Below are 25,386 nucleotides of genomic sequence, written 5' to 3' on the forward strand. Positions count from 1 at the left end.
GGGGAGAGGGGAAGAGAGTTAGAGAGGGAGAGAGATGACTCACTGGCCCACTTTGTCTTACCCTTTGTCACAGGAACCTTATCTCAACTGCTCCACTCAATGATGCTGACTGTCTGTTTTCACTTTGCCAGCTCCTGTAACAGTTTCTGCCTCAGTATATATGTAATTTTGTGCTAAGTTCTTGCACAGTTGAGAAAGTTGTCAAAAACCGCCCAAATAAGATTTCACATAGGACCCTTACAATTGGTCATTAGTCAATTCCATTAATTTGTGTTCAATGTAATTCCAAATCTCATGCAAAAACAATATTCTACTCTAGCGACATGACTAAAACAGAGTAATGAAAACTCCTTGTAGGGTCTGGTAAATATGTTTCATCAAAAGTGCAAGCATTTATTTTTATTGATTTCTGTAGAACTATTATAAAACAAGAAATAATTTTTGATCCTGGTGTAACATAAGCATTTTCTTTCTGCTGAGTATATACAAAATAGTTGTCTACCATGTGTAATACAAAGAAAAAATCTAGGATGGTACATTCAGTTTGTATATAAAACCAGTGCATAGTTAAAGTCCAACTTCCACAGTATTATTCAATTATGTTACCTAGTATATAAAACTAGCACATAGTTAAAGTACAACAAATACTTCACCACCAATCTCAACACATTTTTCCACATACACCAACTAAATTACTTTCGAACAGCAGCCTTTAATCTGCAGCTTTCAAGAATGTCTATCCAGCCCTAACTAACTCTTAAACTATTTTTACTGAGATTTATAAATGACTGGTTCAACCATTTGAAATTATTGCCACAGGGTGTAAAAAGCAGTGTTTATAGCTTTTTTGATGCAGTGGTTGATACACTTTAAATAATGGGCAGAATTTTGTGGTGCTCTCAGAGTGGGAAGTAAGGCAGGAGAAGAAATTTAATTATGGAACAGGCCAAAATTCAACCTCTCAATGTGGAATGAAATATAGGAATGAGGTTCTTTCTATATGATGGATCCTCACTCCAGATCATCTTGATGAAAGGAGGAGTTACTGTTGTACACAGTGGACTGGCTAAAGGGGTACCCTAATAATCACAAGTCAACTAGCTAAGATCTTGCTCAGGTGTACTCGCCTCTCTCCAGTCAGGCAACATTGCTTCCTGATTCATAGATCTCATGCCAATAAGGTCTGAGTAGACTTAGGAGCTGGAACCAAATATGTGATGAAGGGCAGTGTCCAAAAAGATCAGAAGAAGTAAGAGCAAAGTTAGGCCATTCAGCCCATTGAGTCTGCTTTTCCATTCAATCATGGATGATAGGTTTCTCAACCACATTCTCCTGCCTTCATCACATAACCCTTGATCTCTTTGCTAATCCAGAACCTATCTATCTCTGACTTAAACACACTCAATGACTTGGCCTCCACAGCCCTCTGCAGTAATGAGTTCCCCAGATTAAGCATCCTCTGCTGAAGAAATTCCACCTCATCTCAATTGTAAAGGTCATTCCTTCACTCTGAAGCTTTGCCTTCAGGTCCTAGTGTCTCTTATTAATGGGTGGCACAACAATTGGTCAAGGAGTAGCCAGTTATGTAATCACAGGTTAAGGAAATGTTAATTGTTGAACAAACAGTTGTTGAACACATAATGTTGAACAACCAGTAGAGATTTCATTCAGTTTTCTAGCCTCATTGGAGTAACCAAAAAGAAGTCAGATTCAGCTAAGATTATGGACGGCACAGTGGCTCAGTGGTTGCACTGCTGCCTCACAGCACCAGGGTCCCAGGTTCGGTTCCAGCCTCAGGTGACTGTCTGTGTGGAGTTTGCACATTCTGCCCGTGTCTGCATGGGTTTCCTCTGGGTGCTCCAGTTTCCTCCCACAGTCCAAAGACGTGCAGGTCAGGTGAATTGGCCATGCTAAATTGCCCATAGTGTTAGGCGCGTTAGTCAGAGGGAAATGGGTCTGGTGGGTTACTCTTCGGAGGGTCAGTGTGGACTGGTTGGGCCGAAGGGCCTGTTTACACATGGAATCTAATCTAAAAAATTACCTATGATGACTTAAAATCTCATTGTACATGGTCGATAGGATGGAAATTTCTTTATTAATTCATGGGATGAGTACATTGCTGGTTAGGCAGCACTTATTGCCCATCCCTAATTTTCCAGAGGACAGTTAAGATTGACAAGAAGAAATTGTCTGGCTTAGAAATCCAGGACGTTGTGAAAAGAAAATCCCTTGTTTCATAAGGACAGAAAGTCATGTTTGTCGGGGTTCGTCCCAGGGCTCATGCCGATACGAACATCAACCGTGCCTGGAGGATCATCAACTCGGTGAAAGACGCTCTTCGGTCTGTCTGAAACCTGTTGATCTTCCAGCTGAAGGAGCTGACCCCGACTGAGTGTTGCAGATTGGCTCATTCCTTGGTCCAGGACTACCTGTTGAGGGACGCGCTGAAACTTGGGGCAGCTGCTGCCAAGGCGCGGTGGGGAAAGACCACCGTGTAACATCTGCCTGCCAAAGAAGAACAGGGGGCCGACGCAGTAAGTGGACTCCGCTGATGCCGCAGCTAAATATCTGGATGCTAAATGTACAGACCTGTACATACGAATGATTAATTCCAATCTCTGTATGTAAAGAAATGGAACGTATGCGTATGTATGGCATGACCAATTGTATAGATCATCAAAATATTTTATGAATAAAGTATATTTTTGAAACAACAAAAAAGGACAGAAGGTCATTCATTAGATTAAAGGTGTTTTACATGAGGCAATGAACAAATTCTGTAGGGAAGCATCCTCCAAAAAGGACATTCAGGTGATTAAATGTCCTCCACTGAAAGAGACCTCACAAACCTCATAGGATGTACAGCAAAATAAAGATCAATAGTTCTCAAGCCAAAGATCTACCAACCTTCCAAGTTCATGGAGAACGTGCACTGGAATAATGAGGCTGGAATCGAACCTGGGACCCTGGTGCTGTGAGACAGCAGTGCTAACCACTGAGCCACTGTGCCACCCATAATCTCAGTTGAATCTGACTTCTTTTTGGTTACTCCAATGAGGCTAGAAAACTGAATGAAATCTCTACTGGTTGTTCAACATTATGTGTTCAACAACTATTTGTTCAACAATTAACATTTCCTTGACCTGTGATTCCATAACTGGCTACTCCTTGACCAATTGTTGTCTGACTTCCTGATCATCTTTTTGATCAAACTAAACACAGCTAGCTGTCTTTTGACTGTTCACTTCTGACTGTAACTAGTTCTACTACTTCTGCCAGATTAATAAGGTTGAGGTTGGGATATGCAATCACTCTGAAGAGTGGGATTTCAGGATTGTAAAACAGTTTTATATTTTCTATTTTCTTACATCACTTAACGTTGCAAAGTTTCTTAAAGCATACGTTTAATTTTGTGATAAATAGCTCCTGGACCATGTAGTTTCACATATAGAATTGTATCTGATAATAGAGTGACACTCGCTTCAGTATCAAGCTTAAAATTAACAACATGTCCATTGACATAAATTGTTTCTTGGCAAAACAATTTGATTGAATCACAATTTCCCCTTGGAATATGTTGGACATCTCCCCTGTTGTAGGTTGCTCTTTGCCTGAGTAGCTATTTGATCTTTAGCTTCTGTGTAACTATTTCTTATGTCTGCACATATTCTGAAAGTGGCCTACTGTTTTATTGATATCGTGTACAGGGGGTGGGGGCTGGGGAAGCAGGACAGGCTGCCCTAAAGATGGCCGGAAGGTATGTCAGGGTGAACTGAGAGCTAGAAGGGGCGTAGGGGCTGGCTGCTTTCAAGCGGCCAGAAGGTGGAAGGGAGGGGTGGGTTGCTGTGAGGGTCTGTATTTTATGCACCTTTTTTAAAATGTAATTGGACTGTCTTATATACATTTGTGATTGTTATTGTTTTTTGATGACTGACACTGGGATTTGAAGTTTGTCCTCATTTCCCTGAAAACTGGTTGAAAGATGGGATTTGGGGCCTGGCCTTCCCCTCCTCTCCCTTGTAAATTGCTGTATCTTTGTGTACAGCTGTTAATGTTAACTGTTTTGTAAACTGGGTAGAAGTGGGTACAGCAGATGCTGGAGATTGGAGTCAAGATTAAAGTGGTGCTGGAAGAGCACAGCAGGTCATGCAGCATCCGAGGAGCAGGAAAATCAATTACGCTTTTGCCCCAAATGTCAATTTTTCCTGCTCCTAAGATGCTGCCTGACCTACTGGGCTTTTCCAGCACCACTCTAATCTGTTTTGTAAACTGTATTGTTTAATAAAATGAAAAAAACAAGAAAAAATATAACCAAGAGATTTAGAGTCTCCTCGGTTAAGGGGACTGACTGTGCTGGCTGTTGCCACAGTCAGTGTGTTCTTGCTACTGTTGGTTCCTGGATTTGGAGGAGGACAGTTTCTTTTTCTTTCACCTTGTTTAGAGAAGGCATTTGTTCTTTTGTTTTTTCTTCCTTTACTTTTGAGCTGTGCTCAGCTACACAAGCAGCTACCCTTAGCAGTGCTGCTGCTGCAGCCTGGGCCCACTCCCACTGCTGCAGCCAGAGCCCCACCTACACCTGGGCCTGCTGCTGCAGCCTGGGCCCACTCCCACTGCTGCAGCCAGAGCCCCACCTACACCTGGGCCTCTTGCTGCTGGTGCTGCCTGAGCCTGTTGTTGCTGCTGCTGCCTGTGACCCCAATTACATCTGGGCCTGTTGCTGCTGTCTGTGGCCCCAATTTCATCTGGGCCTGTTGCTGCTGCCTGAGCCCCACCTACACCTGGGCCTGTTGCTGCTGCTGCCTGTGGCCCCACCTACACCTGGGTCTGTTGCTGTTGCTGTTGCTACTGTCGCTGCCTGAACCTCACCTACACCTGGGCCTGCTGCTGTCACTGTCTGGGCTGCACCTACACCTGGGCCTCTTGCTGCTGTTACTGCCTGGGCCCTACCTACACCTGGGCCTGTTGTTGCTGCCCGGGCCCCACCTACACCTGGGCCTGTTGCTGCGGCTGCTGCTGCTTGGGCCCTATCTACACCTGGGCCTGTTGCTGCTGCTGGGTCCCACCGCACCTGTTCTGTCTGAATGACCCTGCCCTCAAACACTTTTACTCCTTACGGCAACAGATGCTCATTTGTCTGGCCTGGGAGGATGTCACCGAGGGCTCATTTACCCTCATCCATGAGGGTGCGGCCTACCACGTCTTCTGGATGGTGGACAGTGTGCGGTGCCACTCGTGCTGCAAGGTGACTGCCCAGCCCACACTGCAATCGAAATTGGTACTACTGTACCCTGTCCCCTTCCCCCGGAACAACACCACAAACCCTGTCAGTGGGGCCTTATCCAGGGACTACCAGTGGCTCGGCCTCTGGCAGGGAGGGGAGTAAGCATCCGGCTAGACAGAAGACGTGGAGGAAGACTCGCCACACAGAGCCCACCCTTGGATGCAACCCCATGCACCTCCCACACCCCCACCAGGACTAGACCCTCCCCTTCCCCAACACCGGTGCAAAAATGCCTCTGTGGCCATGCCAGCAATGCCCTGGTGCATGGCCTTGACCCCCACCAACTACCTCCCCTCAATTCTGTGCCTGTACCTTGGCCCATTGACCCCCCCCACCCATCCCAGGAATATATGTACCCCTGACCCGGTCCCTGAACCCCACACCATGGTGTAAATCCCCAGGGAATCTATGCCCCCTGACCCCATGATTAACACCAGTCCCACAGTGATAACTCCGGGGAACCTGTGCCTGTGACCCACCCCAAATCACTTGGCCCTGATGTTCCTGAGCCCTGCCCCACCCAGCCAGAACCAGGCTCTGACCTTGGGGATTCTGCTGCTGTTGTCGTTCCTCTGGGTCCTGGGCAGGAAGTAAGGCCCCTGCCCCACCTTCCACTGCCTTACATCCCAAGATCTGGACAGAAAGTGACACTACTGGTTCTCCCTGCCCTTGCCATGCCCCCTGCTTTCCTCCAGCCAATAGTGTTCCCAGAGAGTCTGGGGGGGAGGAGCCTCAGGCTCCTATACCACCAAGGTGGGCAGGGAAGGGAGGACCCAAAAATTACCCCCGACTCCCTGGGAAAGAGGCGCCATCCCTGAAGATGTCCCTCCCCACGGGATGAGCCTATGGTGTCTCCTACCTGTTACACACCATGGCCTTACCTGCCTGAACCCCTCGGAGCTGCAGCAGGTCATTCTCCCAGCCCGCAATGAAGTTTTTGACTCCCAGGTGTCCCCCACCAAGATCCCCTCGGGGAACACTGGGAATTTGTCAAGGAAACTCTAAGTCGCCGGGATAGAGCCCAACTGGTAGTTGACCGCTGGAGCTCCTTCAAGCTGTTATACTGGCCGGCCCAGTCTGCTCGCTAAGCATTTGGGGTGGACACTAATGAGTGAAAGCACGTCAGGAACTTCCTGGGTGCACTCCTGGTAAGAGCGAGGGACTTTAGTGCGCCCCTCCCTTGTCCTCCCAGTAAACATATATGGTTTTATTTGTATTGTTGATGGCTGCACGATACTGCTGACATGAAGACTACCGTAGCCAGCCTCAACATCAATGGCAGCAGATTCCAGACCTTCTTAGCCCTTTGGGACTGGAAGTATGCAGTGTGCTTCCTGCAAGGAACCCACACTAGGAGAAAGTGAGGACTGCAGATGCTGGAGATCAGAGCTGAAAATGTGTTGCTGGAAAAGTGCAGCAGGTCAGGCACCATCAGGATTCCTGAAGAAGGGCTCATGCCCAAAACGTCGATTCTCCTGCTCCTTTGATTCTGTCTGACCTGCTGCGATTTTCCAGCAACACATTTTCAGCAGAAATCCACACTACCCTGGGAGATTAAGCCACCTGGCTCCTGGAGTAGCAAGGCGGGGGTGGGGGGGGGAAATCTAAATGAGCCACCTCACCCGCAGTTCTGACGGGGTGGTTATCTTGTTCGCCCCACATTTTTAGCTGGAGATCTTGGGGGGTCAGGGAGCCTGTACTAGGCCGTTTGCTTCACCTGCCGGTTCGGCTTGGGGGTGTCGCAATGCTTCACTTAATGAACGTCTACGCTCCTGTAGTCGGAGCGAGGCAAACGCGCTTCTACGGAAAATTATCTGCTCATCTCGCCTCCATCAACGAGAGCCAGTGCATTGTCCTCGGGGAGATTTTAAGTGCATCCTTGAGGACAGGGACAACAGCAGTGCCCGGTCTGGTTTGACGTTGGGGAGGAGGTTGGAGGAATTTGGCGGAATCTCCATCCTGACTCCATCACCTTCACCTTCATGAGGCCTGGAGTTGGAGTGTCCAGAATTGACCGCCTGTACGTTTCGCGGGCGTACGCCTCCTGCTTTCCAACAGCCTCCATGTGGCAGGTGCCGTGCACGGACCATCACCTGGTGTGGGCGGAGCTCCTGCCATTTGGCAACCGACTCGGGTCCGTGTACTGGCATTTTAATAACCTGTTGCTGGAGGATGAATGGTTCTGGGACTTGTTTCATCAGTTCTGGGCCGGCTGGGGAATGAAGCAGGGAAGCTTCTCCTCCCTGAGGCTATGGTGGGACGTGGACAAGGTTCACGTCCACGTTTTCTGTCAGGAATATGCGAGGGGGGTCGACAAAGAGACAGAAATCCAGGATCGAGGAGTTGGAGAAAGTGGTGTTCGACCTGGAGTCATGTCTCGGTCAGCCCGAAGTGGACCCGGCCTTGCGGGGGGTGTATGAAGAGAAGAAGGCCATGCTCCAGGACCTGCAGCTCGTCGGATCCAGGGACGCGTACATGAGGTCGCAGATCCAGCTCCTCCAGGACCTGGACCGCGGCGTCCTCTTCTACTTTCTGGAAAAAAGGTGGGGCACCCGTCAGCAGCTCCTTGTGCTGCTGGCCGACGACAGGTCCCTCGTCTCAATCCAGAAGGCATCAGGGCCCATGTCCGATCCTACTATTCGGCTTTGTTCTCTCCAGATCCGTCCAGCAAGGATGCTCGCAGAGTTCTGTGGGACGACCTGTCGCAGCTCAGCCCGGAGGACACTGGAAGGCTCAACGCTCCCGTCACCTTAGAAGAGCTGACTGGCATCCTCGACTGGCTCTTGAGGGGCAAGTCTCCGGGGCTCGACAGGCTGACTGTGGAGTTCTTCAGGACGTCCTGGGGAGCGATTACGCACAGATCCTGGGGAATGTCTAAATGCCGGAGAGCTGCCCCTTTTCTGGCACAGGGCGATCATCATCCTGCTGCCGAAGAAGGGGAACCTTCGTTCATTAAAGAACTGGCATCCAGTCCGCCTCCTCAGCACGGACTACAAATTTTCACCAGGATGTTGTCTTCTTGCCTGGCTTCTGTGCTGGCCCACATGATTCACCCGGACCAGTCCTACACGGTCCCGGACCGGACGATACACAATGTCCACCTGGTCCGGGACCTGATCCATTTCTGTCGACGGGCTGGTCTGCCGACGGGCTGGTCTGCCGAGCACCTTCCTGTCTCTCTACCAGGAGAAAGCATTCGACAGGGTTAATCACATGTATCTGTTTGGGACTCTGCGGGCATTCGGGTTCAGAACACAGTTCATTGCCCGGATCCGACTTTTGTACACCGCCGCAGAGTGTCTGGTTAAAGTTAACGGGTCCCTGACGGCACACCTTCGCTTTGGGAGAGGAGTACGTCAAGGCTGCCTCCTATCCGGCCAGCTGTATTCCCTGTGCGTGGAGCCTTTCCTGTGCCTCTTGTGGAGGAGGTTGTCAGGGCTGGTCCTGCACAGTGCAGGCAGGGGGTGGTCCTCTCAGCTTACGTCAATGATGTGCTCCTCACTTTCACCGACCCAGCTGACCTGGGGAGGATGCGCGGGTCCCAGGTCGTGTACTCAGCAGCGTCTTCTGCCAGGATCAACTGGGCCAAATGTTCTGGACTACTGGTCGGTCCATGGCGGGTGGACTCTCTGCCGGAGGAGTTACAGGGGTTCAGCTGGAGTACTACCCATCTCCTCTACCTGGGGGTCTACCTCAGCCCAGCTGAGGAAGCCTGGCCGGCGAACTGGCAGGAGCTGGAGGCCAAAGTCTCGGCTCGCCTCGGCTGCTGGACAGGACTGCTCCGCGTGCTATCTTACAAGAGTTGAGTGCTGGTCATAAACCAGCTGGTGGCTGCCATGCTGTGGTACCGGCTGATCCCTTTGGTTCCTCCTCCTGAGTTTGTCGCTGACATCCAGAGAACGTTGGTTTACTTCCCCTGGAACAAAAAGACGCACTGGGTTGCTGCACAGGTCCTGAGTCTCCCTACTGAGGACGGCAGTCAGTCCCTGATGTGCATTCGCACCAAGGTGGCGACTTTCCGCCTTCAGGCCTTGCAGCGATACATTATTACGTTGAGCCTCCTCCTAGGTGGTGCGTCCTGGCGACATATTTTTTTCCGCCAGGTGAGTAACCTCAACTACGACATGCAGCTCCTGTTCATCAACCGTGACGGTTTGGAGGTCGCCCTCAGGACGCTGCCTGTCTTTTACCTGATCACTGTCTGGAACATGTTTGAATCGCATCACGCCTACTGTCTGGCAGGAGTAGCGACTGTTGTCAGGGGACCATTGCTCAGGAATCTGCACCTCTGTACCTGCGGGTTCGAGTGGCTGTCGGAGGGGAGGGCCGTGGCTGCAGGGTGACCAGGGTCAGGGTCATGCTGGTGGCGGGGGTCTGGGATGGACATTGCCACAGGACATAGCGAGCAGTGCAATGGTAGACATCCAGTTCATGGCCAATGCCATTCAACACCTTGAAATGGCAGTGTTTGGACCTGACATAGTGCACCAGTTGGAGAACATTCAGGTGTGTGATGGAATCCCGTCTGCGCTCACCCCTGCCCAGAATTTCACATTGGCCCTAAGGTCCCATACTTCCCTCGGTAGCCACATAACCTGAGCTACATCCAGAATTTTAGTTTTGGCCCCTTCAGGGACATAACATGTGGACCATTAATCGACTGCTGTTGCATACCGTCCACTTCTTTTCCCTCATCCACTGCCCGGACATGCCTTGGCACGCACATTTGCAACTGGGTAGTGGGAATCCCCAGTGGAAGGCTGTCTACGTGGGAGTTCCCCCCCCCCCTCTTTCTCTTGGGGATCTGGAGTGCAGAGCGCTGCACACAGCGGTCCTCTGCAATAGCAGATTGCAGTAGTTCACGGACTTGCAGCCTAACTGCTCGGTATTTTTTCTTCTTTTTTTAATATAGTGAACTGAATACATTTTTCTTACAATCAGACCTATTCCCTCTGACTAATGCATCTAACAATATGGGCAATTTAACATGGCCAATTCACCTGACCTGCACATCTTTGGACTGTGGGAGGAAACCGGAGCACCCAGAGGAAACCCACACAGACATGGGGAGAATGTGTAAACTCCAAACAGACAGTCACCCGAGGCTGGAATTGAACCTGGGACCCTGGTGCTGTGAGGCAGCAGTGCTAACCACTGAGCTACCGTGTCACCCCCCAACTGCTTGTTCTGTGGTGCTGTGGAGTCCGTGGACCATGTGTATATGGGGTGTGGGCATTTGCACTCCATGTTTAATTTTCTAGAGGACCTTCTCTGCTTTTGGCTGCATTTCAGTCCCACACTCCTGATCTTTGGGTACCTGGTGTGGGCTGGAGAGGTTAGGTCAGAGGATCTCCTTGTGGGTCTGCTCCTGAGCCTGGCCAAACTGGCCATAAACAGGTCCAGGCAGCAGACCGTGGAGGGGGTCATTATGGTCTGCCTTCTTCCATGGTTATCTTCAAGCCTCGGTGTCCCTGGAGAAGGAGCACGCAGGTCTATCAACACCCTTGAGCTGTTCAGGGAGAGGTGGGCACCGCAGGGAGAGGAGTGCTTTGTTTCCACCTCCAACTTAATCCTTGCCTTCCCCTTCACTTTTTTGATCACGCAGCATTGCCCTTTGTCGAGAAGGGCACTGCTTGTCCCTGGCTACTCTGGTGTTTCCTTTCTTCCTGTTAGTGGCATACAAATAAAGATCTAAACACCTGTTGTTCATCATTGTGTCCTACACCTGCACACACACATGACATGGGTGCTGAGGAAAAATAAGCACTACTGCAGTTAGTTGGTAGTGTGGGGGTAAGGAAAAAGAAACATAACCAGGAGATTTAGAATCTCTTCAATTTAGGGGACTGACTCTGTGCTGGCTGGGCCAGTGAGTACTGCTTTTTTTTTAGGTGGAAACCTGATTCCTTAACTGGCTGAATTATATAGCCAATTTGTTAACTGCTATTCCTTTCTTAGTGAGGACTGATTTCTAAACTGCTGATCCACACAGTCAATGGTTTCAGGTGTAACTCAGTTCTCGTTAGGGAACTGTTGTTTCATGGCTGGTTGCAGTCTGTACGTAACTGTTTTCTCTTTTACTTGGAGAAAAGGACTATGCTGATTTAGTGGCAGGGCTCAGCCCTTGTACTCTGGTTTTCTTTCTTTTGAATGTGTTTTCACTTTTTTGGAGTTTGGACTGAGCCCTTTCTAGATCCAAAAATACATCTTTCCAGATGAGCTGGCCCTATATGGGTAGGCCTGGCTCTTTGTGGGTGACTAGGCCTCTGTAAAGACTGAACACCTGTGTGTGTACGCGTGAGTGCTGGGAAGTGAGCAATTGCTGCATCGTGGAGTGGACTCCACATCCTGGAGTAGACCAAACACCTGTGAGTTAACTTTGCAATGTACTGTGTTCCTGTGAGTGGGCCTGGTCCTCTGGATGGACCAGGCCCCTGAAGACTGAACACCTGTGTGTGTGTGTGGTGTGGACTCTGTCTTCAGGTCTGGACCAAACCCATGTGAGTTAACTGCAGCTTCACAATGTACTGTGCTCCTGAGAGTGGGCCTGGTTCTCCCTGGAAGGGCTAGGCCTCTATGGAGACTGAACACCAGAGTGTGAGCTGAAGATTAGCATTTGCTACATTCTGGAGTTTGGCCGTGGACTCTGCTTTTGGTTGTGGACTCTGCCTTTGTAGTGGAAACTGTATTGAGGATTTTGTGAATTCTGTTACTGTATGTAGGTTTTGTAATTAATTGTGTTTCAGTGCAGGCCAGAGTGGGCTACTCAGTACATGGTGTGGCTGGGAGCTGGAGGGTCGATGACCGGCCTTGGGGGAAAGCGGGCTGGGTGGGGGTCTGTTCATATGCAGGGTAGCTGGGGCTAGGCAGCTGAAAGCGTGCTCGTAGGAAAGCTGGTCAAGGGAGAGGCAGTCAATATACGAGCTGGCTGGGGGCCAGAGGGTTGATGATTGGTCTGGAGGAAAGTGGGAGGAGCCTGTCAGTACATGTGATGGGCGGAGCCAGGCAACTGATAGCATCTTTACAGGAAAGCCGGTATAGGGTAGGCCAGTCAGTACGTGGGGAGGCTGAGCCAGGCGGTTGATGGCAGCCTGTGCAAAGGCCAATCGGGGGATTGGCCTTTCAGTCTCGCTACAGGGAGCTGGATAGCTGATGACCAGTCTGCAGGAATGCTGGCCAGGAGAAAGGTTCAGTCAGTACGTGGGGCGGCTGGTGCTGGAAGGCCAGCAGACTGACTGTAGGAAAGCAGGTTGGGGGTGGTTTGGTTAGTACAGGGGGTGACCGGGAGCCAGTGGCAGAAGTCCGTGCCAGAGGAAAGTGGCCTGGGGAGGGTCAGTCAGTACACAGGGCACCTAGAGACCTGAAGGCCAACAACCAGCTCGTAGGAAAGCGACCTTGGGTAGTCCGGTCAGTGGTTGACGACTAGCCTGGAGGAAAGCAGGCCTGAGGAGTGTCAGTCAGTACACGGGGCAGGCAGAGACCGGAAGGCCAATGACTGACTGACACCTGCAGGAAGGCTGGCCAAGGACAGTCTGACTAGTATGTGGTGCAGATGGGTGTCAGGTGTCTTTTTTTTATAGCTATATTGGGTATGTGTTCTATGCTGATTTGATTGCACTAACTTGCCTGTTGATTGTTACTGTTTTATTTGTGATGAATGGAAGTGAGATTTGTGGTTTGTCCTCATCTCCCTGAAAACTGGTTGAACAGTGGGGTTTGGGGTTTGGCTTTGTTGCCCTTTCCCCTGTATATAGTGGGTTTTTTGTGAACTGCTACTTTCTGTTTATTGTCAATTGTATTTTGTACTGTTTAATTAAAATAAAAATCAGATGAGAATCTCCTCACTTCAGGTGACTTATTCTGAGCTGGCTTGCCAAAGCCAGTGAGTGTATTGTGCACAAGTAAATAAAGGGTAACTTGGTGTTAGGGTACTTGCCTCTGTGTAATTATTTTACCTCTCAATTGTCTTTGTCACAAAATCTAGCTTAGTAATGTTAAATGTACCTGATTGCTATCCTGCAATACACTATATGAAGCTCGGTAGTGAATTAAGGAGGCTGTATGGACATGGCTTCCAGTTCTGGAGTCAATACTCCCACCCCGTGCACATGGCCATGTGAACAAGCAGACAACTCCTCAGAATGGGCTCCACCATTGAGGAATGGGTGGACACCAGGATTTAACGAATGATGGTACAAGGCTTCCCATTGGAAAAGTTGATCAAGGATGAAGGAAATGCTGACCAGACAAATCCATGCAACTTTTTCCAGCTTACCACAGGCATGCATGATACTGGGCTAAGTCAACTCTGCACCTCTCCCAATTCTGAGGCAGATGAGGAGGAACCGTGCAAGGTGGGTAAGGATTAGTCACAGCAACAGCCAGAACAGCAAGTGGCAGTGCTGACAAAGAGTCAAGTAGCACAGGATGCTGGTAACCAGGGGTCAGTATAACAGTGAATATTGGCTCACAGTTAAATTCATTGCAAGTGTTGCAGCTACTTGCAAGTGATAGAGAGATACAATGCTAATGGTGGTTTAGGTTATTAAGAGGATATACCAATTTTTTTCCCAATAAAGACCTAACTATGCAAGGATTAGAAGGCAATCTTATGCCAATAATGCTTAATTTAACTACGGTATTGAATTTCTTTACCAATGGCTCTTTTAAGGCCTATAATAGAGAGATTTGCTAAATTTTTAAATCTGCCATACAGAAGTTGCTAGGTACCGGGCTTTCCATAGGAAGAAAACATTATCAGGGCTGGAAGAACGCTAAAGGATAGGCTGACCACATAAATCCCAAAATCCTGTGCACCTTCTCCAGAGCTTTGCCACCCTTTGAGTGAAGTGCAGAATTAGACACAATACTCCAGTTAGTGCCTAATCAGAACTACGTTTCATTGTATTTTCATAACCACCTTATCGATTTGCCCTGCCATCTTAAGTTTTTCTTTGGAATTTATACCTTCAGTTTCTTCTGAACTTGAACCAGGGTCAAACTAGTGTATTTTTAAATTACCTTGTCTCTGTGTGTAGTTTTTCTGAAAGTGAATCACTTTACAGGTATGTGAATAAAATGCCCTAGACACATACCTGCCCATTTCACCTGGGTATGTCAGTTCCTGAAATCTTTTGCTATCCAGTTCGCTATTTATGAGGTTGGTCAGTTTTGTTTCACCTGCGAACTTTGAATTTGTCCTCTGTGTACCCAAGTCTAGTCACTTAATATATTACAAGGCAATCATTGGTCAAATACTGACCTGTGAGCACCCAGACTGCTTCTCTCCAATCAAAACGGCAGCTATTTAACACAGATGTCTGTTGATTTTATATTAGACCACAATAATCCCTTTAATTCCATGTGCTTCTATTTTCTGAAGAGGCCTGTTATGAGGTACTTTATATCAAATGCCGTTTGAAAGTCCATTAAAACATCTAATATATTGCATTAACCCTCTCAATTACTTTATTGAATAACTCAGTTGGTCAAGCATTATTTTACCTCAATAGTTCGTGCTGAATGTCAATTTAAATCAGTGAGAATTAATAATTTTCTTTGCAATGGTTTCTTGCAATGTTTCCACTGTTTATGACAGAAATTTTGGCCATTGGTTACCAGGTTACTACCTTTCTCCTTTCTTGAATGATAACATTTACAGTCCTCTCAGCTTGTGTGTGTGAATCTCTCAGAAACAAAATTACACTTTCTTGGGGCACATGGAGTATTTTAGAGTGGGGAAGCTATTATCCTGCAGTTACCACATGGTTCTCACTGAGCAGGAGACTATCCATGTCATAGCATGTCATACGTGTATTGAGCAGATTTAAATTTTGACACTTGATCTTTTGCACCATAATATGATACACCTTCCATGGCTACCAAGTGCTGAGGTCAGCCATGAATATAGAACTTCAAACCCAGGGTTGCTACCACTGTACGCAAGACCTCCTATCCATGGCCCATCCACACCTCAATTAGAACATTCTCATTAAAGTTCTGGATCAGCTCACCTCTTTTATTCCCTGAGCCCATGGTGTGAGCATTTGATGTTCTCTGAACTTGATGTGAGTGCTGTGCATTCATTGATTGATCTCTGAACTCTGGAGTGAGCACTGTGTGCACTTCTAACCTGCGAGTGCTGTGCATTCTTTGAACTCATTGGTACTGTGTCTACTTCTAATGAGCTTGTACCTCCTATTACGTTAGTCGTATTAACTGTGCTTTGGTTGAACTCAGCATGATTGGATCAAACAACTCTTCGTAGAGAAGTTCAAAATCACGCATAGTCCAACAGGTTTATTTGGAAGCACTAGCTTTTGAAGTGCTGCTCCTTCATCAGGTGCTTCTGAGAGAAGGTGGAATTTCCTGTAGAACAATTGTTTCCAGTTTATACTCCATAACTCCTTTCTATTAGCAGTATAATTTCCCCTCCCCTAATTAAATACCTTCACATACTGTCTGTTCCTATCCCTCTCCATGGCTATAGTAAAGAAACTAGATGGTAACAATTCCTGACATGAAAGTCAGAGCAGGTTCATCTTGGAAGCACTTCCTGAGAGCATCAACAGAGAAAACGTAAGCTCAGGTTTTCCAACTTCTGACAAAGGCAAGTTAGTTAGATATAATCCTGATGAAGGGCTTGTGGCCAATACGTCGATTTTCCTGCTCCTCAGATGCTGCCTGACCTGCTGTGCTTTTCCAGCACCACTCTAATCTAGATTCTGGTTTCCAGCATCTGCAGTCCTCACTTTTGCTAGTTGGGATAATATGGCAACATCAAAAAAATGAGACTCTTGATGTTGAATTTTGCAATTTGGTTTTTGAATGGTGAGACAAGAATGTTGTAAGTGAGTACTGAAAACTATTTGCGACCATTTACATATCAATAGTATCTAATCTCACTCTTTTCCATCACATGACTGACCAGGAATCTATCCCACTCTGCCGTTAGCAGATGCTGGAAAGATTTCCAAGTTGATCCTCAAACTGTTTGGTCCTTCATGAGTATGCCTTCTTTGGCCATCAATTTCTGACTGGGGCATAAAACTGAAGCTTTTGTTGCTACTGTTGTTTCGGAATGCCATTTTAATTTTACAGCCTCCTTTTATTCACTTTGCACATCGGATAATTTATTGAGGTTATTGATTTTCTCTCCTTCTGGCCTTGCAACCCCTACTTTCCACCCTGCCCCCACCCACCGCTTAATGTTTTCCGAGCCATGCTCCGATGTTATAATTTCAGTTTCAATTCTAAGGGTACACACACGAAATAGGAATACCTCCTGAATTTTTATAGATGTTGACTGCCTTGCTGTGTATTTCAAGCATCTTTTGTTTTCACTTCAGATTTCCAGCATATATAGCTTTTTACTTTTTATTCATTGACCAAATGTGTTGAATAATTTCAACATTACCCAAGGGTGGCAATGTGTGTTGTGACTTAGATTACAAGCTTTGGTGATCAATGTTGTTTTTGGAACATTTCTTCTTTTGACAAGCATTCCATTTTAAATTTGTGGCAATGATTCTAATATGTCCTATTGTTAGCATGATTTTGAGTTCCAGGTCAGAAATTGGATTTCATGGGGTGAATGTGTGCTTTATAGGAACACTATGCATATATAAACTTTAGAGCAATACTGTGACAACTAAGTACATATTTTAGACAAACTGTTGGATATAGCTTGTCCTTCAAAGGAAGCAATCAGAAATTTGGTCCAGCCCACTCATGTTGCAAATAGAAAGCAACCTAATCTTCTATTTCTTTCTCTCTCATGAGTTTATCTAGTTTCCCTTTAAATGAATATCTGCTTTTGCTTCAATTACTCCTTGTGATAGCAGGTTCCACATTCTAATCATCCCGGGTAAAGACAGTTTCTCCTAAATTCCTTCTCAGATTTAGTAGTGACTATCTCATGTTTATTCTCCTCTAGTTTTGGTCTCTCCAACATGTGGAAACATCTCTTCTAAGTTTACTCAATCAAATTCTTTTATAATCTTAAAAACCCCTATCAGATCGTTTGAAATTCAAGAGCTTCAGCCTGTTCGGTTTTTCCCTGATTGTCTTAATCTATCAATTCTTATATTATTCTTGTAAATCTCTTTTGTATCTTCTTCATTCCCTCTACACTCTTTCAATAATATAGAGAACAGAATTGTGCACAGTGCAGTAATTATTGTCGAACCAATATATGGTTTAAGTTTAACATAACTTTTCTGCTTTGTTTCATCAATGGGTCGCCAAACCAAATGCCAATTTATCCTTTTCCCAGACATCAACAGTGCAACTCTAAACTGCAAGCATACTCTGAAAGTGCTAGATATGCAATAGGTCTAAAGTTAACACTCCAATCAGAGGTTTGCAGAGAGTCCAGATAATAGATGAAATATTAAGTTAAAATTCAACTTTGGGAGGGGCATAAAATGGGCAGTATCAAATTGGCTGCCTTTGACGCACAAAGCCTGCACAAACCTTTAATGGAAAGAAAAATTATTACCAGTAATAACAGGCAGTCTCTGACATCTTTCACTTTGCATCTCTCCCAAAATTAAATTTCAACCCTAACATTCCTGAAACTCGCTTTCAGCTTCACTGGAATAATGTAAGAGAGGTCAAATCATTGGAACAAATGATTTGTGTGCCTCAAATCATTGGGGCAGCACGATGGCTCAGTAGTTAACACTGCTGCCTCACAGTGCCAGGGATCCGTGTTTGATTCTAGCAAATGTGTGGAGTTTGCACATTTTCCCCATGTCTGTGTGGGTTTCCTCCGGGTGCTCGGGGTTTCTGCCTGAAGTCCAAAGATGTATAGGTTAGTCGCAGTAGTCAGGGATAATTATAGGATAATAGGGTAGGGGAATGGGTCTGGGTGGGTTACTCTTCGGAGGGTCAATGTGGACTTTGAAGGGTCAGTGTTGGGTTGAAGGGCCTGTTTTCACACTGTAAGAATTCCATGATAGATCAATTCTGTTCAATGAAGTAGTAACCCAACAACCCTTTTGTTTCTTCGGTATGGAGAAGGCCGTGCCGTTAGCCTAGAACGCAGGATAGTAAAAGTACTAAAATACATGTCAATGAAAAGAGCATTTGGAACCCAGATAATGCGGGACTAGAGACTGGCAGAAGCATTGTATTTGCTGTGACTGCACATTACTTTTCTATACTAATGACAATCAAAAGTAGTTATGATATGGAGGTGCCGGCGTTGGACTGGGATGGATAAAGTTAAAAATCACACAACTGTGCATTATAGTCCAACAGGTGTATTTGGCAGTACAAGCTTTTGGAGCACTGCTCCTTCATCAGGTAGCTAGTGGAGTATGATCATTGGACAAAGAATTTATAGCAAACGATCATTGTATCATACAACTGATGCGATACAGTGGACGAACCTAGATTGCTGTTAAATCTTTCATCTTTTAGAATGGATTGCAGGTTTCAATTCATTAATACATAAATCCCAAAACTTTTTTCAAGTTGCATTCCTCACACATTAAAGGTGTGAGTTTAGAGTCTGCCTATGTTCTAATCTTGAGTCAGACTGGTTCTATTTCCAAAGTAGGAATTTATAAAATGCAACATCCATTATAAAAAATATTGACTGCCTACAGATTGTGCTTTTTAAACAAAATTGAATATATCTCCAAATACAATTCTGCAAATGCAAAGTCACCTAATAGACTTATATGCATGTGTGTGTGCGCGCGCGCATGTGATGGGGAGAGAGGGAGAGAGATTGATCGTGTGTCATTGAGTCGTAGAATCATAGAGATGTACAGCACGGAAACAGACCTTCGGTTCAATTGGTCCATGCTGACTAGATATCCCAAACAAATCTAGTCCCATTTGCCAGCATTTGGCCCATATCCCTCTAAACCCTTCCTATTCACATACCCATCCAGATGTCTTTTTATGTTGCAATTGTACCAGCCTCCTCTGGCAGCTCATTCCATACACACACCACCCTCTGCATGAAAAAGTTGCCCCTTAAGTCCCTTTTACATCTTTCCCCTTTCACCCTAACTAATGCCCTCTAGTTCTGGACTCCCCCACTCCAGGGAAAAGAGTTTATCTATTTATCCTATCCATGCCCCTCGTGATTTTATTAAATTTTATGAGGTCAGCCCTAAGCCTTCGATGCTCCAGGGAAAACAGCCCCAGCCTATACAGCCTCTCCCTATAGCTCAAATCCTCCAACCCTGGTAACATCCTTGTAATCTTTTCTGAACCCTTTTAAGTTGCACAACATCCTTCTGATAAGACAGACACCAGAATTGCGCACAATATTCCACAAGTGGCCTAACCAACATTCTGTACAGCCACAACATGACCTCCCAACTCCTATACTCAATGCTCTGACCAATAAAGGATAGCATACTAAACACCTTCTTTGCTATACTATCTACCTGCGACTCTACTTTCAAGGAGCTATGAACCTGCACTCCGAGGTCTCTATGTTCAGCAACACTCCCTCAGACCGTACCATTAAGTGTATAAGTCCTGCTAAGATTTGCTTTCCCAAAATGCAGCAGCTTGCATTTATCTGAATTAAACTCCATCTGCCTCTCCTCATTCCATTGGCCCATCTGATCAAGATCCTGTTGTAATCTGAGGTAACTTTCTTCACTGTCCACTACACTTCCAATTTTGGTGTCATCTGCAAGCTTACTAACTATACCTCCTATGTTCATATCCAAATCATTTATACAAATGACGATGCGTGAATGTGATGGTGTATATGCCTGTGAGAGGGTTTGTGCATGGGTCGGAGTGTGTGCATGTGCGTGAGCGTGCCTTAGAGAGAGCGTGTGTATTGAGAGGATCTGTGTGATTGTGAGTATGTAAGAGTTTGTGTGTATGTGTGTATATGTATGCCTGTGAGAGTGTATAATGGGGTCACCTGTAGTGTGATATGAACTCAAGGTCGCGGTTGAGGCCATCTTCGTGGGTACTGAACTTGGCTATCAGTCTCTGCCTGGCCACTCGGCGTTATTGCATATCCTGAAGTCCACCTTGGAGGATGGTCACCCGAAAATCCAAGGCCAAATGGCGATGTTTGCGTGGTGTCCATTCATCCATTTTCGTAGTGTCTGCTTGGTCTCACCAATGTACCATTCCTCGGGGTATCCTTGCCTGCAGCATATCAGATAGACTGCATTGGCTGAGTCACATGAGTACCTGATACATACATGGTGGGTAGTGTCCATCTAAAAGATGAAAGACTTAACAGCAGTCTAGGTTTGTTTAATTGATCACGTCAGTTGTATTACACTATGATCTTTTGCTATGAATTCTATGATTCTGCTGCACTAGCTATCTTATGAAGGAGCAATGCCTCCAAAAGCTTGCACTTCCAAATAAACCTTTTGGACTATAGCCTGGTGTTGTGTGATTTTTAACTTTAAACAAAAGTAGAGTATTGAAGAAGATTGTCATAAAAGAGCTGCAAAGCACAGAGAGTATGGAAGGAGAAAATGTCTCTGTGCTGTGACTGTTATAGGTGCCAGAAATGATAGAACATGATTTAACAACTCTGCAGATTGTTGGGATGGAAGGCAATGACAGTTGCTTGTGAGTTGCAACTGTTGGGGATGGCAATGGGAGGGATCAGCAGAGAGAAAGATAAGAAGCTAGGGAAAGGCAGAAAGTGCAACTGAGAGTGGAGAGAAAAGTTCTATTGAGATAAAAGGGCATTTCAGGTAGCCTGATATGGACAATGGAGATATCAATGACAGAACTGTAGAAGTGTTACAGCATGAAAAGAAGCCATTCAGCCCGTTGTGTTTGCATCAGCTGAATAAACTAACCATCCATTCTAAACTCACTTTCTCGCACATAGTCCATAGCTTTGCAAAATATAGTGCTGCAGGTGTGAATTCAGGTTCCACTTAAATGAACTGAGTGGTTCTGCCTCGGCCAACAACCTGGGCAGTGAATTGCAGACACCCATCATCCTCTGGGTGAGAGAGGGTTTTCCTCTTGTCTCCTCTAATCCTTCTACCAATCACCTTACATCTAAGCACCTGGTAATTGACCACTCTACTAGACAAATTAGATTTTCTCTGTCTAGTTTATCCAAGCCCTTTATTGCTTTGGGAGGTACAGTGGTTAGCACTGCTGCCCCATAGTGCCAGGGATTCTATGATGGTTTTGTAAACCCCAATTAAGTCACCCTCTTTTGTTCCAAGGAAAATAGTCCAAGCTCATCAATTTTTTTTTCTCCTACCTGCAATTCGCAAGCCCCTGGCAACATTCTTGTAAATCTCCTCTTACTCTTCTGGAGCAACTATGTCCTTCCAATATGTAGTGTCTTATATAGTTCCAGCACTACATCCCTATATTCAGTATCTTACCAATGAAAGAAAACATCCATTATGCCTTCTTTACCATCTTATCTAGATGTCTTGCCAAATTCAGGTAACTGTGGACATGCAATCCAATCTCAATTCACACCTACAGTACTGTCTTATGAAAAACTGTGGACCAGGTACTAGAAACTGGGAGTAGAATGGATGGTTAGTTTATTCAGTAAACACAGTGGGCTGAATAGCTTCTTTCTGTGCAGTAACATTTCTATGGTTATACCATTAATGACTCCATTTATTTCATTCAGTTTCAGAGCAACTGAAATGATCTTATACTTCAACAGAACTTGCCCCTCCACTCTCAACTTTCCCTAGCTTTCTCCATGCACTCCTATTTATTGAGTATTGCCTTACATGGTTTGCCCTCCCCAAGAGCATAGCTTCACATTTCTCTGGATTGAATTCCATTTTTAATTTTTCTGCCCATTCAATGAAACCATTGGTAGCCAAGCTCTTCACTATTAGCTATCATCCGTAAGTTTCTCAACCACACCTCCAGCACATGAAAACATTGTGAGATAAGTAGACTATCTACATTAATGTACAAAAGTACATGTACGTTAAAATTTTCCTTTGGAAGCAGCATTATTTATTACTTTGAAACAAAAGTGAATGAGAAGGAAATGTTTCATATTGCCTTTTGACATAGTCTGTATTGCTGAATACTTCAGATTTACTTTCTCTTCTGAAATATATTTCATCTATAATTTTTCTTATTTTGTTTATTAGATTTTCATGTGCTGCAAAACATTCTTCATGCAAGAGTGTGATCAAAATAATTTGTTTTTGATCCCCTGTCAATAATTCTCAATGTTTTGCTACAGATCGGTCTGGGAATGATTTCTTCCTTCACTCCGCTTTCCACACATTAACATGCTCATATTGTTGTTCAGGTTACTACTAACAGTAATAGAGTAATCTAAAATGTATTTTGATGGAGTACAATTTTGTGTTTAATGGTTTTCTGCAGTTCAATGTCAGTTTACAAACTCCACCCTGCAGACTAATTCTAGTCTGAACATAAACTATAATGTTATAGTTTAATTGCAACATAGATAAACTACTTACAGTATTTAAAAGATACCTTTAAATTCCAATTCCTTGAAAGCAAACTTATTAATTTATTTTTAACCTAATACTGTAGTTCTCTTACTATATTTCATTTCCAATTATTATTAAGAACCCTGAATTAAGCCTTTATTATGAGGCAGAATGTCTTTATTGATTAAACTGGGAATTGGTTTAGCTCAGTTGGCTGTCTGCCTTACACATACAGTAAATCAACAGCATGGTTTCAACTCTCACACTAGTTGAAGCTATCATGAAGTATTCTCCTAGTCAACCTCTCTCCTTGCCTGAGACCAGAGACCTTTGGGTTAAAGTCCCACCAGTTGTCTCTCTCATGAGAGAGCAGCCCTATGGTCTGGCAAGACTATGGTGATTTTATCTTATTCAATAAACTAATAGTATACTGCATGTCACTGTATCTAAGAACTTCAAGTGAGATTTACATAACGATTCTCCAGTGAAAAATTGGGGAACTCGGCAGGATGATGCATATGATCAAAAAGACCATTGGTGCCAATCTTCTACTGAGGTTAAGGTGGGAGTTTGGGAGAGTCCCTTTTGAAATTTGAGATTTGGAGCCTTTTAATATATCACTGCAGGGTAAATTAATTTGGTTGTGTGCTGAAATGGTGACCCAAGCTAATATAGAGGAAAGATCATGGAATCAACAATGCATTCACCTTGGTGTGCAGCTCTCCTTTGGAACTGTGGGATTCATAAATTCACCCTTGTAAGTATTTCTGGATGTTAAATTTCAAATTTACAATTTCTTAATGCTAAAATGTTGCTCAGTGATAAACTTGGTCTCACATCATCTTCTCTGTTGATTTCTATTTTGCTGGTAATAAAGGCAATGTGGCTGGTCAGACTTTCTGGGGTTGTTGTATTCCAATTAGATGCTTCAGGAGTCTGTCTTATTTATACCCTTGACTTTGCATTGAATGTAACGCGCATCCAATTTATATGCACTCAGCAAGTCATGTTAAAACATATGCTCCCAATGGTACTTTTGTCCAAGTATTTGCAATACGATTTCTGAGACAATTTGTTCCAATTTTAACATCTCTATCATTTCCACTGACTAGGCAAGAAAGGGTTAGTGGGAGGACCGATTCTGAAATGCTAAATTTAAAAATGTTTCTGCCCATTTTAATATTAATAGTGGAAATTTAGGCACTGAATTATGCACTTAATGCAAATGGGGGTTTACTCAAAATATAAATGGAATATTAACTTGGTGTAAGTGTCAATCCCACAGTGTCTACTGTCTGGCAGCTTGTGACAAGATGGTGGAACTTGTTCCTGGCTATTAAAAGGTTGCAGATTCCTCAAGGATACCTTGAGAATGAGCAGTGGGAAGTCATTGAGGGCGAACACTGATATGTACTTGGTTCTATAAAAGAGCAGCTCAATGAGGCTACCATTATGATGGTGCTGGAGAGAAGGAAACTGCTGAAAGTTTCTGCAGCATAGTCTATCAACTCAATGGGGCTTTGTGTATTTGAGGTCCACAGGGAAATGTTCTATCAAACACTTATTATGGGGTTTGATAGACCACTAAGGAAGAACTACAAAATCACCCAACTCAGTAGCCACAGACAACCTGGAGGAGGAGCAACAACTGCAGCAAGAACAACAGCTAGAAATAGCAGGATAATGCTGACGGTTTGACCAAGAAGCAAGAAATAGCTACCTTCTGCATATGGTGTGAATGTAATGGACTAACTTCCTGGACCTCTAGATTAGCAGTACTTCCAAAGGATGCTAATCATATAGCAGGCAGTAACCAGCCTCTTTTGGAGGTGAATTTGTAGGCAAAAGGTACAACTTATTAGTGATGCATGTTGCACTTGGCGGTCAAGGTGACCAAGGTACTGAATTTCTTAACTTTGATCATTCTGGGGCATCCTCCAAGAGGGATCTTCAATGTTCTCAGCTTCATGTTACCTCCTGGGATGAGCATTTTCTTTTATCAGACAGCCCCAACTTTACCTTCAAGAGTTTCATTTCTGAGTCCCCTTGAGTGATTTTATATAGGTCTGTGAAGCTCATGATTTTGGGAAGAAGTACAGATGTGCATCTGACATTTCATGTTATCTTAATGCTCTCTTTCAGCAGTCGCCATTCTAACAGTCACAAACGCGTAAGCTTAGATCTGACATCACCATCATGTTTTGTGGCTTGTTTGATACCTCTCCAGCAACCATCTTTATTGACTTGTTTTGCTTCTTTCTAGCTAAGCACTTGTTTGCAAGGTGATTCAGCATCTTGAACTGCTTCCCCCATGCTGGAAATGCTTTCTTTTTTTTGTGATATCCTCCACAATATTGACATCATTCTCTCTGACCTTGATCTTTGTGCTGGCTTTTCTGCAAATATTTTGTTCCTTTTTCCAATTTTATTTGTCATTTGGCCTTAAATTTCTCCTCTGTATAATACAAGGCTTCATTTGTATCCCCTTCAATATTGTCGAGCTAATAATTGAAACTCGGAGTTGCTTTTTTTATCAATAGTTTTCTGGAAAGTAAGTTTCTCCTCACTCAGTAAATGTATCCTCATGGAAGGATCCCTATGCCTGAGACAATTCTATCTCTGACAAGATCATGTTTCTGTTATCTAAATTCAAAGGATTCAGCGAGATGTATCAGTGTAGTCACACACTGATCAATT

Source organism: Chiloscyllium plagiosum, chromosome 20 (genome assembly GCF_004010195.1).
Source record: "Chiloscyllium plagiosum isolate BGI_BamShark_2017 chromosome 20, ASM401019v2, whole genome shotgun sequence".
In the NCBI taxonomy this organism is placed as follows: Eukaryota; Metazoa; Chordata; class Chondrichthyes; order Orectolobiformes; family Hemiscylliidae; genus Chiloscyllium; species Chiloscyllium plagiosum.